Raw genomic sequence first — 14,207 nt, forward strand, 5'->3', positions numbered from 1 at the left:
TTGGCAGGATAAAGTGAGTACTTCAACCACTTTCAAGATGTGGGGCTAGCGTGGAAGAGTAGGCCATGGGCTTAACGTGGAAGAGTAGGCCAAAAACACCATCCTGAGGGGGTTCTCTAAAGCTCCCTCTAGTGGAAGCCATTCTACCTAGTCGTGATGTGAACAATAAATTGCAGGGTTGCACCTTTATATTTCACAAACTAATAACAATAACAAGAATGATGTTCAGCACTTTTGTCCATCCACTGCTGGAAGAATGCCTCCCCGCACTGTGTCGGTCATAAAGGTTGTTTGACCATACTTCAACCGTGCCGGTCAGCGAAAGGGGTGTCCAGGACTGGTTTAGATATCAATCACTACCGATGTTGACCACGCCCAGGAACCTAATTCCGGATTCATCTTACACACCCGCATTGTTCCTGTGAATATTTGACCTCGGAATCGGCCCATTTATAAAATTGTCATCATCTTCTTGGTTCTTTCGGTAAAGTCACGTAGAAGGGAAATAATAAAATAACAAAAATAAAACATGTATTTTATTATGTTTTATTTTTATTTTATTATCATTTTATTATTCCCCTTCTACGTGACTTTACCGAAAGAACCAAGAAGATGAATCCCTGCAGTCACGAAAGTGCACTAACCACAATACCATCAATCTTCCTATCCTTATTTTTTGTCAGTATTTTTTGCAAACACCCGCACATTCACCTATATCCACAAACAATGGCGGAGCCAGGATTTTCAGGTAGGGGGGGCAACCCCTCCAGCAATGAAAAATGATAGGAGTTATTAGTAAGTAAGGACTTGTCCCTTGCTTTTTATTCGATGCGTGTGCACTGATCATCATCACCATCAGCCATGATCAATCCACTGCCGGATGAAGGTCTCCCCAGGCCATCTAAACAATATTTCGATGGCATTACTGTATATCATTCGTACCTCTATCTCATGACCGTGTACGTAACGACGTGTTAATATTTTCCCTTCGTTTAAATTCACGCACTGCACACTCAGATTACCTTTACAGTGCGTGCATGTGCAACAGGCATATGCGCGGTGCATTTAATCCACGGCTAAACTGTGTTGCCCCGGACTACGAAACGGGAACATCTCTCAAGGACTCCCATGTGGGTATCACCTGCTCAGGGCGTCGACAAGCACACGATGTCGTGCTATTATTACGATCGCATTGATTTGGTGCTGACCATCGCACCATTTCATCTTCTTGGTTCTTTCGGTAAAGTCACGTAGAAGCGAAGTAATAAAATAATAAAAATTAAACATAATAAAATAATTCTCACGACGTTTCGGCCACAACGCAAGTAGCCGTCTTCAGGTGACTTCTACGTGACTTTACCGAAAGAACCAAGAAGATGAATCTCTGCAGTCACGAAAGCTTTAAATCGAAATTTACATCGCACCATTTGTTGCTGCAGTCAATGCAACTTGCTCAGCCCTTTGTCAGTCCGATGCTGGATTAATGCCTCCCCCGTGAGAATAATACTGCATAATGGAATGACAGCAATTCATTACTCAGAATGTGTTCTTCTCCAACACTGAGACAGACCTACTTTTAACACGAGCCCTCAATACACCTTTTTTTAAATTAGATGCAGTCATCCAGTCGAGTTCGGTGCCATCAAGATATTCGTAGGTACCGCGAGGAGCACATAATCACTTACAGGAGCACAACTGGTTACCAGGTGATATACTGGAAAGCTGCAAATGCCGTCAAAGTGTTCTCAATGAGAATGATTAATATCTAAATCACTGGCAAGTCTTGTACACGCACAGCTCTGTGGACACTGACGGAGCCAGTGGGGGTGGGGTGGCACGTGCCCCCCCCCCCCAATTATCCGATCTAAATCCCTAATTTTGATCGGATCATTGGGGTTTATTAGTAATAAATCGGCATTTTGCGACCCCCACTGCCACTATGTAGCATATTATTATGTGCCAGGGACTCTATGGGATGATAGGACAATACAGTAGTCTGAGTCCATAATTGGCAATAAGTAACGGCAAAGCAAGTGACTCAGAAGTGTGCGCAGTTGCGTCTACAGGACACGACTTCCCTGAAGGCATTCACTTTCAGCGAGCGCGATGCCGATCACACACGGTTCGAATTCAATCCTCGATCGATGGCTGCGCCATCGCCTCACACACATCGAATAAAAAGCAAGAGACAAGAACTTACTTACTAATAACTCCTATCATTTTTCATTGCTGGAGGTTGTTGCCCCCACTACCTGAAAATCCTGGCTCCGCCATTGTTTGTGGATATAGGTGAATGTGCGGGTGTTTGCAAAAAATACTGACAAAAAATAAGGATAGGAAGATTGATGGTATTGTGGTTAGTGCACTGATTTATAAATCGCAGTGACCTAGGTTCGATTCCTGCCTGTGATGCCCATCAGCACAAGTTGCAATTGCAGGTGTGTGAATCTTGGTTAGGTATGTATGTATGTTGAATGTCTTTTTGCAACCATACTAATCGGAAGTGCGTGGGAAGCACAACAAACTAAACACACACAAAAAAATTCAATCCAACTGTGTATAGTTTTGAGTGTTTCCCTTCATATACGTGGTTTTTTAAAAGAGTACTCCAATTTACTATCACATACAAACATACTGAATAATAAATTATCCCAACATCTCATTGCAAGGTCCCCTATTAAAAGCAGTTCCAAAACTTAATTAGGCTTTCCTGAACAATAAAGGACATCGTTATTGTATGTTCACAGCCTTGCTCAAATAATTGCCTTTAATAGTAACTTATAGGGAACTTATTCTTAGTCATGGCATGGCTCAGGCTTGGCTCAAGCGAGCCGACTCAGAGCCATGCTTAATTTGAGCCGGCTCTGAGTATGGTCCCTGCCACGCTCAGGATTTCCATGAGCCGAGTCTGAGCCAAGCCATGGCTGCACTGCTTCTGCATCTTTGAAAGATAGCAGCTCAAGCCTGAGCTGAGCCGCGTTAGAGGCAAAGAAAGAGGTGAGTAGCCACTAAGAATACGGCCCTGGATGTTAGCCATGTTACCATAACGATAACATCAGAGCTAACAATAGCCCTAGCCCTATCCTTAGGGACCAATCACAGCCCTGACCTTCGCATGAGAACCCTAGCCATAACTAAGTATAGTGCTAATCTTGTAAGCTACTTTGGGACGCTTTCCATTGCATATTAATTGGGGTGAAGTGATTTGCTCTCCGTGATGGGTTGATGAATATCTATGATTCGGAGTCGTGATTCGATTCAATAATTGATTCATTATCTAAACATTTCAGTGAATTTTAGCACTGCAAACGGCTATAGAGACCATGGGAAGCTGTTGCATACAACACACGAATATAAATAAAAATACATTCTAAAACACATTTTAAAATATATTTTAACAGGTAAGGCCACACTGAGCTGTATAGACTTTTTTTCAGAAGCAACTCCGCCACAAATGAGAGCCTGACGAAGTGGCTTATCGCGTGGAAATGTCTAGCCGCCCAATACTCTAAACGCGTGTTGATTCTAAGTGTGGAGCGAAAAACCAGAGGACCCAGAGAAATATCCACGCGAACACAGGGAAAGCATGCAAACTCCAAATATACAGGCATCAGGTCGGGATTCGAACCCACGTGCTCCTGTATATCAGGCAAGGTAATTAACATCTCGCTACCGTGGCACATGTCAATGCAAGTACTGGGAGCTTAAGGATAATAATGAGAACGGATTAATCTGCACATCTCTAGAATTAATGCTTGTGACAATGCACTCAGCATCAATGGAAAATAAGTTACCAACTTCATTAACAATATTATATGTGCAATTTCCATCATGAAGGCATATGGGAAGTGTGAGATTTCTCATTGCATGAGGGTAGAGTTAACAATTGTTTTGCCTATGACCAAAAAACCCAGAATGCACAAAATCCTAACAAATCTCAGAGACGAAGTGGGGGTTGAGCCTGGATGGGCGAATAGCGTGCATAAAATATATTTCGATTTTAAGTTTTCGTGACTGCAGGGATTCATCTTCTTGGTTCTTTCGGTAAAGTCACGTAGAAGGGTAATAATAAAATAATAAAAAGATAACATTGTAAAATAATTGTATTATGTTTTATTTTTATTGTTTCATTAAAACATAATAAATAATTTTATTATGTTTTTTTATTTTATTTTATTATTTCCCCTCTACGTGACTTTACCGAAAGAACCAAGAAGAAAAATATGTGTTATATGCTTCTGCGGGGTTATGTGGTGGGCAGAAGAAGGCAGGGCAGCACATCCATTGTTGTACTGTACTATCCAATAGCTGGCTGAAACATGGTTAAATAATCCCCAACGACTGACACAGAGTAGGGATACCCTCGTCTAGCAGTGTATTGACGCGTGCAAGTACATTTGCAGGGTGTTTCAAAAAGACGGACCCAATTTCAAAGCAGTATATTTCACGATGGTAAAAATTTGTATTTATTTATTTTATTTTATTTCTAACTACGTGACTATAACGAAATAACCAAAGAGTATGGATTTCTGCAGTCACGAAAGCTTCAAATCAAGATTGATGGCAACATGTTACAATTACACAAAAAGTTACAAACGGTTTAATAAGTTATCAAGTTTTACTAACCATTTTATAAATGCTCTATGTGCCCTCCACCTGCTGTACGGACAACATCGAGACGATAGTTGAATTCGTCCCAAACGCCTCTCAAAGTGTCTTCTTCCAGTGAAGTGACCGCTGCCGTGATTCTGTTTTTGAGGTCATCCAGATTAGTCGCTAATGATGGCACAAAAACACGGTCTTATGTGCCACCATGCTCTTTGACATTGGCGGATCAATGCCCAAAACGCCGCTGAAACGCAAGCTGCACCGCAATTACGGATTCAGTCTTGCTGAACTGCAGAACGCAAAACACCTTGTGTTGTGGGGTCACCACCTTGCGAATGACTGAGGCTAGGGGCTGTTTGTGCGCTGGGAGAGGCATCTCGTGGTAATCATTTGAAACTCTATGCCCCGCCCTCTCTATGCCCCGCCCTTTAATGTGGTAAGAGTTTCATTCATGGGCGGTTCGTGGTTGCAGACATATAGCGATTTCAAATCGGGTCCATCTTTTTCAAACACCCTGTATTTATAGAGCACATGAACGGTCTAATTATGGACTTGCTGAACTAGGCTAAAGGCATCATATTGCAACACATTCATTGCATCTTAATGCTGTGAATGTTGCAATAAATACGAGTGAATTGACACATTTCAATGGAGTTAATATGCACAAGAATTGGAAACTTTACGCAAATTGGAGGTAAGCATGCTTGGAATTGCATTGAGATAAAGAAATAGGAACACATCATAAGAGAACATAAGTCAATCTGCTAGAAAAGTAACTGGGCTTGGGCAGGACACGTTATAGAAGGGATTATGACTGAATATAAAGAATAGTGGCAGCCAAGGAATGGAATACGTCTGAGAGCTCAGATAGGGCAATGAAATAACCCCGTGTGAATGTGCTAAGTGAATTTCTAAATCGCAGTATCACACGAGATTTTAGCAGTTTTGGCAGGCCTTTATCTATCAGTGGATTGGCCATGGCCGATAATGAAGATTAACAACATGAATATCACTGCAAGCTTTATATCCTTTTGCGAGCTCCTATACTCCCCTCCAATATCTAGTCGTGCAATTTGGGCCGCAGATGTGGTTGAGGCGTTGGTGTGGCTCAGGTCGCAGGTAACTGCTGCAGTGAGGCAGGGACCGCAGTCTCTAGGCAATGCTTATTAATAATGATAATTCCATTCCACAAAGGTGAGCTACCGGCACGTATTGGTGGCTCCACCCTATCCGACTCCACCCCGCCAGCCAGCCCGCCCACCTCCGTTCTCCACGAACTGTATCGCATGCGTTACCATGCCACCCCTATCACAGCGTCCTCGTGTTCACGGTAATTCTGCTTTGTCACTTTCCACCTCTGCTCATTCACGATACCCGTGGTTGCTGCTGTGCCCTATGTGACCACAGTGACCACGGTGAGCAGTGACGTGGTGGTGTTTGGAGCACTCCGCTGCGTTCCGGGACACGTTGATTCAATTCCAGGTTACGCAACGCAACAACAAATTGGAAATGTGTATTCTAGGTCAACTCAATTGAAAGTGAGAAACTAAGTAACTACGTAATTTATTTACGTAACGTAGCGCAAAATATAATGGTGAATCATACGTGTTAGATTGAGCAACTATTGCCAACTTTGGTAATGGAATAACAACATGTCTATCATATGACAGGATTACTTTTTGAGGTGCTACAAGACTATTCATTTGATTAACACCGCCAGTCCACGCGCTTAACACAGGTACGAACATTCACCAGACATGTACTGCAACGGCTCAAAGAGTGACACTAAAGATTTGCATTTATCAGGCACTCTATTGCCGTGGCATCTCAACGTGCATTACAAAACAAGACATCACAAAAACACCAATATCGCCTGGTTAGAAAATGGGAAACGATAGAAAAAAAGAATCGTAGGTAAAATAACAATGCACAACAAATACCGAAACAACATTAACAAAACCCAACACGTGCTCCGTTGAAATATCTCCGCAACACAGGCTGCCAACTGCTACCTGTCATGTGCACTTGGTCGTGAACAAAAGGATGTGCGTGTGGCAAGGTCAATAATTATCGGCCGCACGGGTCTTGCGTACGTCTCGAATGATCACTGTTTACTCGTGTGAACCCAGACTCACATACCGAGTATATCGCCGCTAAGCAACATTGCAAAGACAACAACGCTCGGTTACTCTGTGAATTAAACGATGCATAGCGGAGACAATATACACCTTATAATAAGTGTGCTTAATTACAGACCATGTGTCTTACCATGTGAAGGGAATACCATCAAGAGGTTCACAAGACAGAACTGCAAACTGGAAAGTGGCACACGCGTTAGCCTACTCACCTTCAAAAACTAAAATCGTCTCCCAAAACACTTCGTGTCTCAGCACCGTTCTCTCGCTGCTTGCTCTGTTGCACCATGTGCTCGACTAGGGAGACAGATAGGGTTTGGGTCGATGTAGCAGTGGGAGTGGGAATTAAAAAGTAGGCGGGCGTGTGAATGCACAGGGGCCGGCAACCTACGGCTCTGGAGCAGCACGCGGCTCTTTCAGGGCCACTTCGTGACCGTTCTTTATTGAGGACCACCGCCTCGTATTCACGTGCATTGCGGCTCTTGAAAAAAAAAAATCGATTTTTTTTTTTGTTACCGAATTCGAAAAAAATGCTCTTCTTTTTCGATTTAAAGCTTTCGTGACTGCAGGGATTCATTGTCTTGGTTCTTTCGGTAAAGTCACGTAGAAGGGAAGTAATAAAATAATAAAAATAAAACATAATAAATTAAAATAATTCTCACGACGTTTCGGCCACAACGCAAGCAGCCGTCCTCAGGTGAAGACCAGGTCTGTCGGGGAGACAGCGTCATTCAGACATTGTGGCCGAAACGTCGTGAGAATTATTTTATTTTATTATGTTTTATTTTTATTATTTTATTACTTCCCTTTTACGTGACTTTATCGAAAGAACCAAGACGACGAATGCTCTTCTTGTTATTTTGGTTGCCGACCCCTGGGATAGCCCATTGGGAGGCCTAAGCAGAATTAATTTTGGGAACACTCCCCCCTGCTGCCCCCCTCCCACGTTCATTTCAATGAATATGACAGAATCAATATAGACACGAGATCTAGATGCACCGAGATAAGTGATATATACACAAGCATTTGAGATGTAGTGAAATAAGAGAAGTGAGATGCACCCAAGATAGAGAAGACACATGGGATGGCTTTTTAGAAATGTTTAAGGAGCTTGTTATGTTTATTAAGGTTTTAATGAGCTGATATTTGATGCACCCTTATTTTTCAGGAATCTTAGGCTCTTTGGGCTTCTTGTTGACCCCTAAGCATTTGCTTCATTTAATAATCCCTTGGCATTGTCAGTGACACATGATGGGACCATCACTTTTACTATCTCCATTATGTCTTAAACATAGGACTCTCATACTCATGGATCAGGCCATAACACTGGGTTTCCCGCATATGTCTGAACCCTGGGCTAGCGTTTGTTTTGATACCAACCCTAAGTGCATATCAAAATAATCCAGTGTAACTGACAGTATGTATGTTCTTATAAGCCTTATACATTGTAAAGTTGTAACACAACATATTACGATTAAAATGTAAATATATACAACTGCAGTTCACTTATGTTAAGGGAACTGCAATAGCATACATTTACATTGCAATGGAGGTCTAGAAAAGCTAAAAAAAGATACAATTTATGATTACAAGGTTAGAGGAAACTATTTTTTTTATAATCATCGTGAAAATGTATTGTAGTATCATGAAATATTACATTGCAGAGACTCCAGCAATTAACAGCTGATCGACTCCTAGAAGCATTGCTAAGTTGCGTGGACATATTTGTATTGTATGTTGGACTTCTTTCGCACCATACATAGCCAACCGTGCTCATCATGAGGTGTGGGGGAAGGACAACAAACTAAACACAAAAAGCGTATTGTGAATATATGATTTGACACTGTTACATGGAGTCTCCAAGCAAACAGTATGAAACAGAATCCGAATCAGAATATATTATTTTATCATGGAGGAATCCGATGAGCTATAAAGCTCTTTTTGCACAAATGTCCAGTAGACCTATCAAATTATAATATAGAGAGGTGGCCGGCAGGCCCAGAAATCAGGGTGCTGAGCTGGCGCTGCTGAAATCCTGGGTTTGAATCCAGACACTTGCCTCTGGTTAGACCAGGTTCCCAAGTGTAGCGAGTTCATGGTCTCAACCCAGGCACTATTGACTGCACAAAAACACCCCAACCTGAAATGTGTTTGGTTCTGTGATTAATATTTTTTTGCAAAATTCCAGCTCTAAGAATGTAAACGATTGGTTTGACTGTCATGCATTTGATGACGTGAGACCGAGAGCACAGTCGGGAAAACAGTTTGGGGAAATTTAAATCAATACAAAATATAGAAAATTACAATATAGCGATTGCTCCAGAACAGATTTTGTACAACCTACAGGCCTTGATGCACTTTAGACCTGCACCACTTTGGAGGCCATGGATTAAACCTGCTGACCTCTGACGCGGACAGGAGTATTGCAGTGCGTTAAGTGGGTTTATGAGCCCGTCCCTGAAAGCCCTATGCGTTATCTATTTGGATTCTTGGGTTTTAACTGAACATCTCCGTTCCTTTCCCACACGCAAAATGCTTCACGAAAGGAAGTGGGTAACCATCCAAATGCAGGATCATCCACAAAAATAAGAATCTTGAGATTCGGTGAGACTCTACTGTATAAAAATCACATTCGGAAAGTAAATGATATATATGTACAAATGTTCATTTTGTTGTGTATTTTCCTATGACACTGTGATGAAGCCTCGAGTTGGATTCACGTGTGGGTGGTGTGCTCCCCTTGTGAAGATTTTATTTTCATAAGAGCCACTTCTTAACGCGAAGGGCCACTCGTTGAAATGAAAACGTACTCACACTCGTTTTGCGTCGATGCACATTGAACGGGGGCAATGATGAATGCGCATTACTGTGCAATGATTCAGAGGAACATTAGCTCTTAGCTGGATAAAAGTCTTTCCTTGCTGTGTTGGCCACGGGGGTTGTTTGACCATGCTCCACCATGCTGGCCAATTTAAGTTGGTGATGGGCGACGCTAAGTAACGATTCAGATACCGTATCACTCGCCGCTGATGTTGGCTGGGAATCGCGCTTAGGTAACCGAGCTCATAGTGCAGGGCATCAAACCACTGCGCCACCATTCCACCCTCATTAGTACTTACTGTAAAGCACTCTGATTATAACGAAAATATCGATAACATTGAAGGAAAAAAAATACATTTGCTACATTCCAGGTGGGAAAGGTCCTGCCCCTCCGTGTGGATACGTGGTCATTTGAAGATATTTCAAAAGTAGTTCCGTGATATTTTTTGTGTGAACGGTTCTCCAGCACAGGGATTTACAGGGCAGGTGAGGCTGCTCTGTGCGAGTTCGAGTGAATGGTTTGTTTTATGACATGATGCTGATAGCACTATCAGGATAACATTGGATAAGAAACAAAATTAAGTTATATCTAGCCCAATAGTTACACGATAGGAATGGTCCAATAAGGGCCTGCACACGGCAAAAATACAATGTTATAATTAAGCCAACATTTTTCGATTTAAAGCTTTTGTGACTGCAGGGATTTATATTCTTGGTTCTTTCGGTACAGTCCTTAGGACGCTGTCTTTTCGACAGACCTGTTCTTAACCTGAGGATGGCTGTTTGCGTTGTGGCCGAAACGTCGTGAGAATTTTATTCTGTTTTATTATTTTATTATTTCCCTTTTACGTGACTTTACCGAAAGAACCAAGAATATGTAAGCCAACATCTGTATTCATAGTCATCCACCATGACCAATGTACTGCTAGATGGAGGTCTCATAGAGCTGCCATCATCTGTCATGGTTCTGCAACGTAAGAATCCACCATACACTTGCCCATGAGCTGATATGGTTATTTATATTCACGACGGATCTCCTATTGGGCATGTTTACTGCTTTGGTTGCCTATCGGTCATCGTCCAATCGAGTGACGTATCCTGCCCAGGCCCACTTAGTGTTCTCGACAGCCACATGACGACTTTAAACTGCATGTATTCACGAATTCATGTGTTTCTTTGGTTATTTCGTTAAAGTCACGTATAAAGATAAAATAATAAATTAAATTAATTATTTTATCTTTATACGTGACTTTACCGAAAAAAAACAAAGAATAATTCCTGCAGTCACGAAAGCTCCAAAAATTAAGAACGAATCCATGTGTTTCTATTTCTCGGTGCGATTCCAAGCACGCTGTATTATAGGGCTTGGCCAATTCAAAACGCGTATCCATATCACACACTCTCCACAGGTAAGGGATGCAGTTGCTTTGACACCTGTGCTGCTTGTTCGGCTGCGCATCATGCCACGTAAGGAATTGTGCAATGTTCATGTTGGTCACACAGATATGTGCTTTGAACTGCTGTTGTTTAGTTTTTCGCGGTTATGTTGTATAACTCTGGCTTGTTTTTTTTATTTGTACCGCACGTCGTTCGGCACGATGTCTGGCGTTTCACTCCACGTGTTGAGAGCTTCTTCGCCGTTTCTGAGGTGGAGCGTAACATTGGACCTCACGTTGAACGACACGCGGTACAACCAGAAAACACGTGGGACCCATGCTTAGCGCTGCTTCCAACAGTCCTCTTATTTGTAGTGCTGACGGTTCAGTGGAACGTGGCCACAAGTGATAAAATAGATAACCCAGTACACAAAGTGTGAATAGTAATGACAACAATACTAGAATACTAGTTAAACAATGATTATCCCACTGTGCTATGAACCCAGCGAACTGAGTTTGATTCCTGGCCATGGCTTTACATCAGAGGTCAGTGAGATATGAACAAGTCTTGGGCCTCCCCATTCACCAACCAGCACTGGTATGGTCAAACAACCTCGAATGGCCAACACGGATTAGGAGGCCTTCGCCCAGCAGGGGATTGACAAAGGGCTTTAATTTTCGATTTAAAGCTTTCGTGACTGCAGGGATCCATCTTCTTGGTTCTTTCGGTAAAGTCACGTAGAAGGGAAGTAATAAAATAATAAAAATAAAACATAATAAAATAATATATAATAATATAATTATTTTATTTTATTATGTTTTATTATGTTTTATTTTTATTATTTTATTACTTCCCTTCTACGTGACTTTACCGAAAGAACCAAGAAAAAAAAGGGCTTTAAATTATTAGTTTATGTATAAAATGCCTACTTTAGTTCTAAACAATGTTTATTTTTTTTATAATTGCATTATCGCAGTACCTTGATTAAGCATTTCATTACAAAATACGCAAACTGGGAGATCCATCAATACTGTGGATACATTATTTGGTTCTACAGTACTTCGTTATGCTGATGTAGGGTCACTTTCTGAAACGTCGCCTATGAAATACTTTTGAGGCCGTGTTAGTGACTGAGTTTTTTGTTGATATGTATCCCGCAGATATCGAATTATCCTCTCACTGCTTTCTCAACGCGTGGTTGAATTCGGCGAGATCGATGGCACCATGTCTTCCAGAGGAATGTTAAAATGTTTCACAAGTGCATTGAGTTTCGTCCGAGATGTGTAGAGGATTTAAATTAAAAGTTTTTTTTCACTACCGTACAATAAAAGTGTGTTTAGTGGGGTATCTTTAAATGGATCGCTTTGAATCGTACTGCATAATAAATCATGTTAAATTGCTTGAAAATAAACATCGAATACTAAGGGCATGTTTATTATAAATATGTGGCGTTGCTCAGACTATAATTTCCTGCTGTATATTTAGACACTATATACAATACATTTCATTATGTCTGTAAATAAGGTAATTTAAACAACAAAGGTATAAAGGTGCAAATCTCACATTACTTGCTTTCATCACTGCTGCGAGAAAGACCGCTACTTGAGGCTCTAGTCAGCCCCCTGTAGAGGGTATTTGGCCTACTCTTCCACAATGGCCCGACATCTTGGAAGAGGCGAGAGTATCCACACTTTACCCCACCACACGGAACCTGGAGATTCAACGGTGATGCAACCCAATCGTATTGCCGGGCGGACAAAGGTCGGTGGGTGGGTGGGTAGGGGAGGGTGGGGCTCGAATTAATACATTTAAACACGTCGCGTTTCGCGATCAATATTATTAATAATAAATGTTTTTTGGGTTAGATCGGGTTAACGACAATTCGCGAATTGCAAGTCCAGCGTCCAAACCAACACAGCACGGCAGCAGCCCTAAAACTAAAACAGGTTTAAAAAATATATATTTTTAGAATGAAGTAGGCGACGTATCAATCTTTATGAAATAGAGACCCCTCCTCAAGCCCTCCATAGTTACCGGACTGCAGAGGAGAAAACTATTTCAATCACCTCCGAATGGATAAACCCAAGCTTTCCGAGAGCAGAAGGATTGTTGCTTCAGAGAGAACGCAGGAGCATTCCCGTCTCGATAAGCCATGGATCACTACAAGTAGCCTTACAGCCACTCAGCAAGAGCAGAATTCACTGCATTATTCAACAAAAAGTAAAGCAGTTCGACTTGGACGTTATTAAATAAGGAATTTGAGGAATAGGATTAAGCCATTCATAGTTCACACTAAGTAGTGCTGCCAAAAGAGCATTGTAGGTAATAAGAATATTTTATTACAAGTACAACTACATTCATATTCTTAGCTATGGGCCGAAAGTGCTAAATTAGATGAATGGGGGTTGAATAGAAATGAGATTCTTAAGCATGGAATGTGCAAGACATTACATTATAGTCACTGCACTACAGAGGGAGGGGCGAGAGAAAGAGAAGAGAAAAAGAGTGAAAATTATGCTGGGGCCACTCTGCTCGTGACTCGTAATAATGTGTCGGTGGGTGGCAGTCGCCTCTTCAACGTTGATAGATGAATTTGATACATACACAGGCAATGGCCAGGAAGCTTGCCACTTTAGTTCTCCTAATTGTTATGGTCCATATGGCCTTTAACATTAGCCCCAGGTGCTGTAAGTTCAGGTTAATGAGTCAGCGTTTTTATCATAATCAGTTTCAGGTCTGAGGGTAAACTTTCTAAAGAATACATATATATTTAAAAACTTGTCTTTGACAAAATTTGCCAGAATGCATCCAACTTCGTACATTCTCAGAGGTTAAGCAGAGTTGAGCTTGGATGGACAAAGTTACCATTAGAATAATTGTCACGATTTGATTCATAAAGTGTATATAGATGTAAAGTACTGTCTGGGTTGCAATGGCTAAATAGAACAAATGCCGACCTCAAAAACTCTGCTCTAAAACAGCCAAGGGACGTTCACCGGATGACGTGGAGAGAAGACTTGCAGGGTCTGGTTGACAGGCCCGAAGACCCAAAACACAAAGCAACTGGAAACACGTGACGTTGAGCAAGGTCATACAACCTTTAGAAAATATACGATGGGAAGAGTTCCAAAGTCGAGCCGTGCAAGGAAATAAATATAAGTGTTTTGAACCTGCAGTGTGGTAAGGGGCCGTCCATAAATGACGTCACGATATTTTGGACGATTTTTGACCCCTCCTCCCCCTTCGTCACACGACGTCACAAAAAGT

At 41.6% G+C, this 14,207-nt stretch overlaps 1 protein-coding gene across 1 annotated transcript in view; it reads right to left on the reverse strand.

Moving 5' to 3' along the window:
* ANKRD33B (ankyrin repeat domain 33B) overlaps positions 1-7,064 on the reverse strand; it is a 30,927-nt gene extending 23,863 nt beyond the window's left edge. The window contains exon 1 of the mRNA XM_061576375.1: positions 6,956-7,064. The gene's annotated coding sequence lies outside the window, so the exon portion shown is untranslated. The remainder of the gene's footprint in view (positions 1-6,955) is intronic.
* Between the last annotated feature and the right edge of the window lie 7,143 nt (positions 7,065-14,207).

The sequence above is a fragment of the Lethenteron reissneri genome, chromosome 7, assembly GCF_015708825.2.
Source record: "Lethenteron reissneri isolate LAM-NWPU_2019-01 chromosome 7, ASM1570882v1, whole genome shotgun sequence".
NCBI lineage: Eukaryota > Metazoa > Chordata > Hyperoartia > Petromyzontiformes > Petromyzontidae > Lethenteron > Lethenteron reissneri.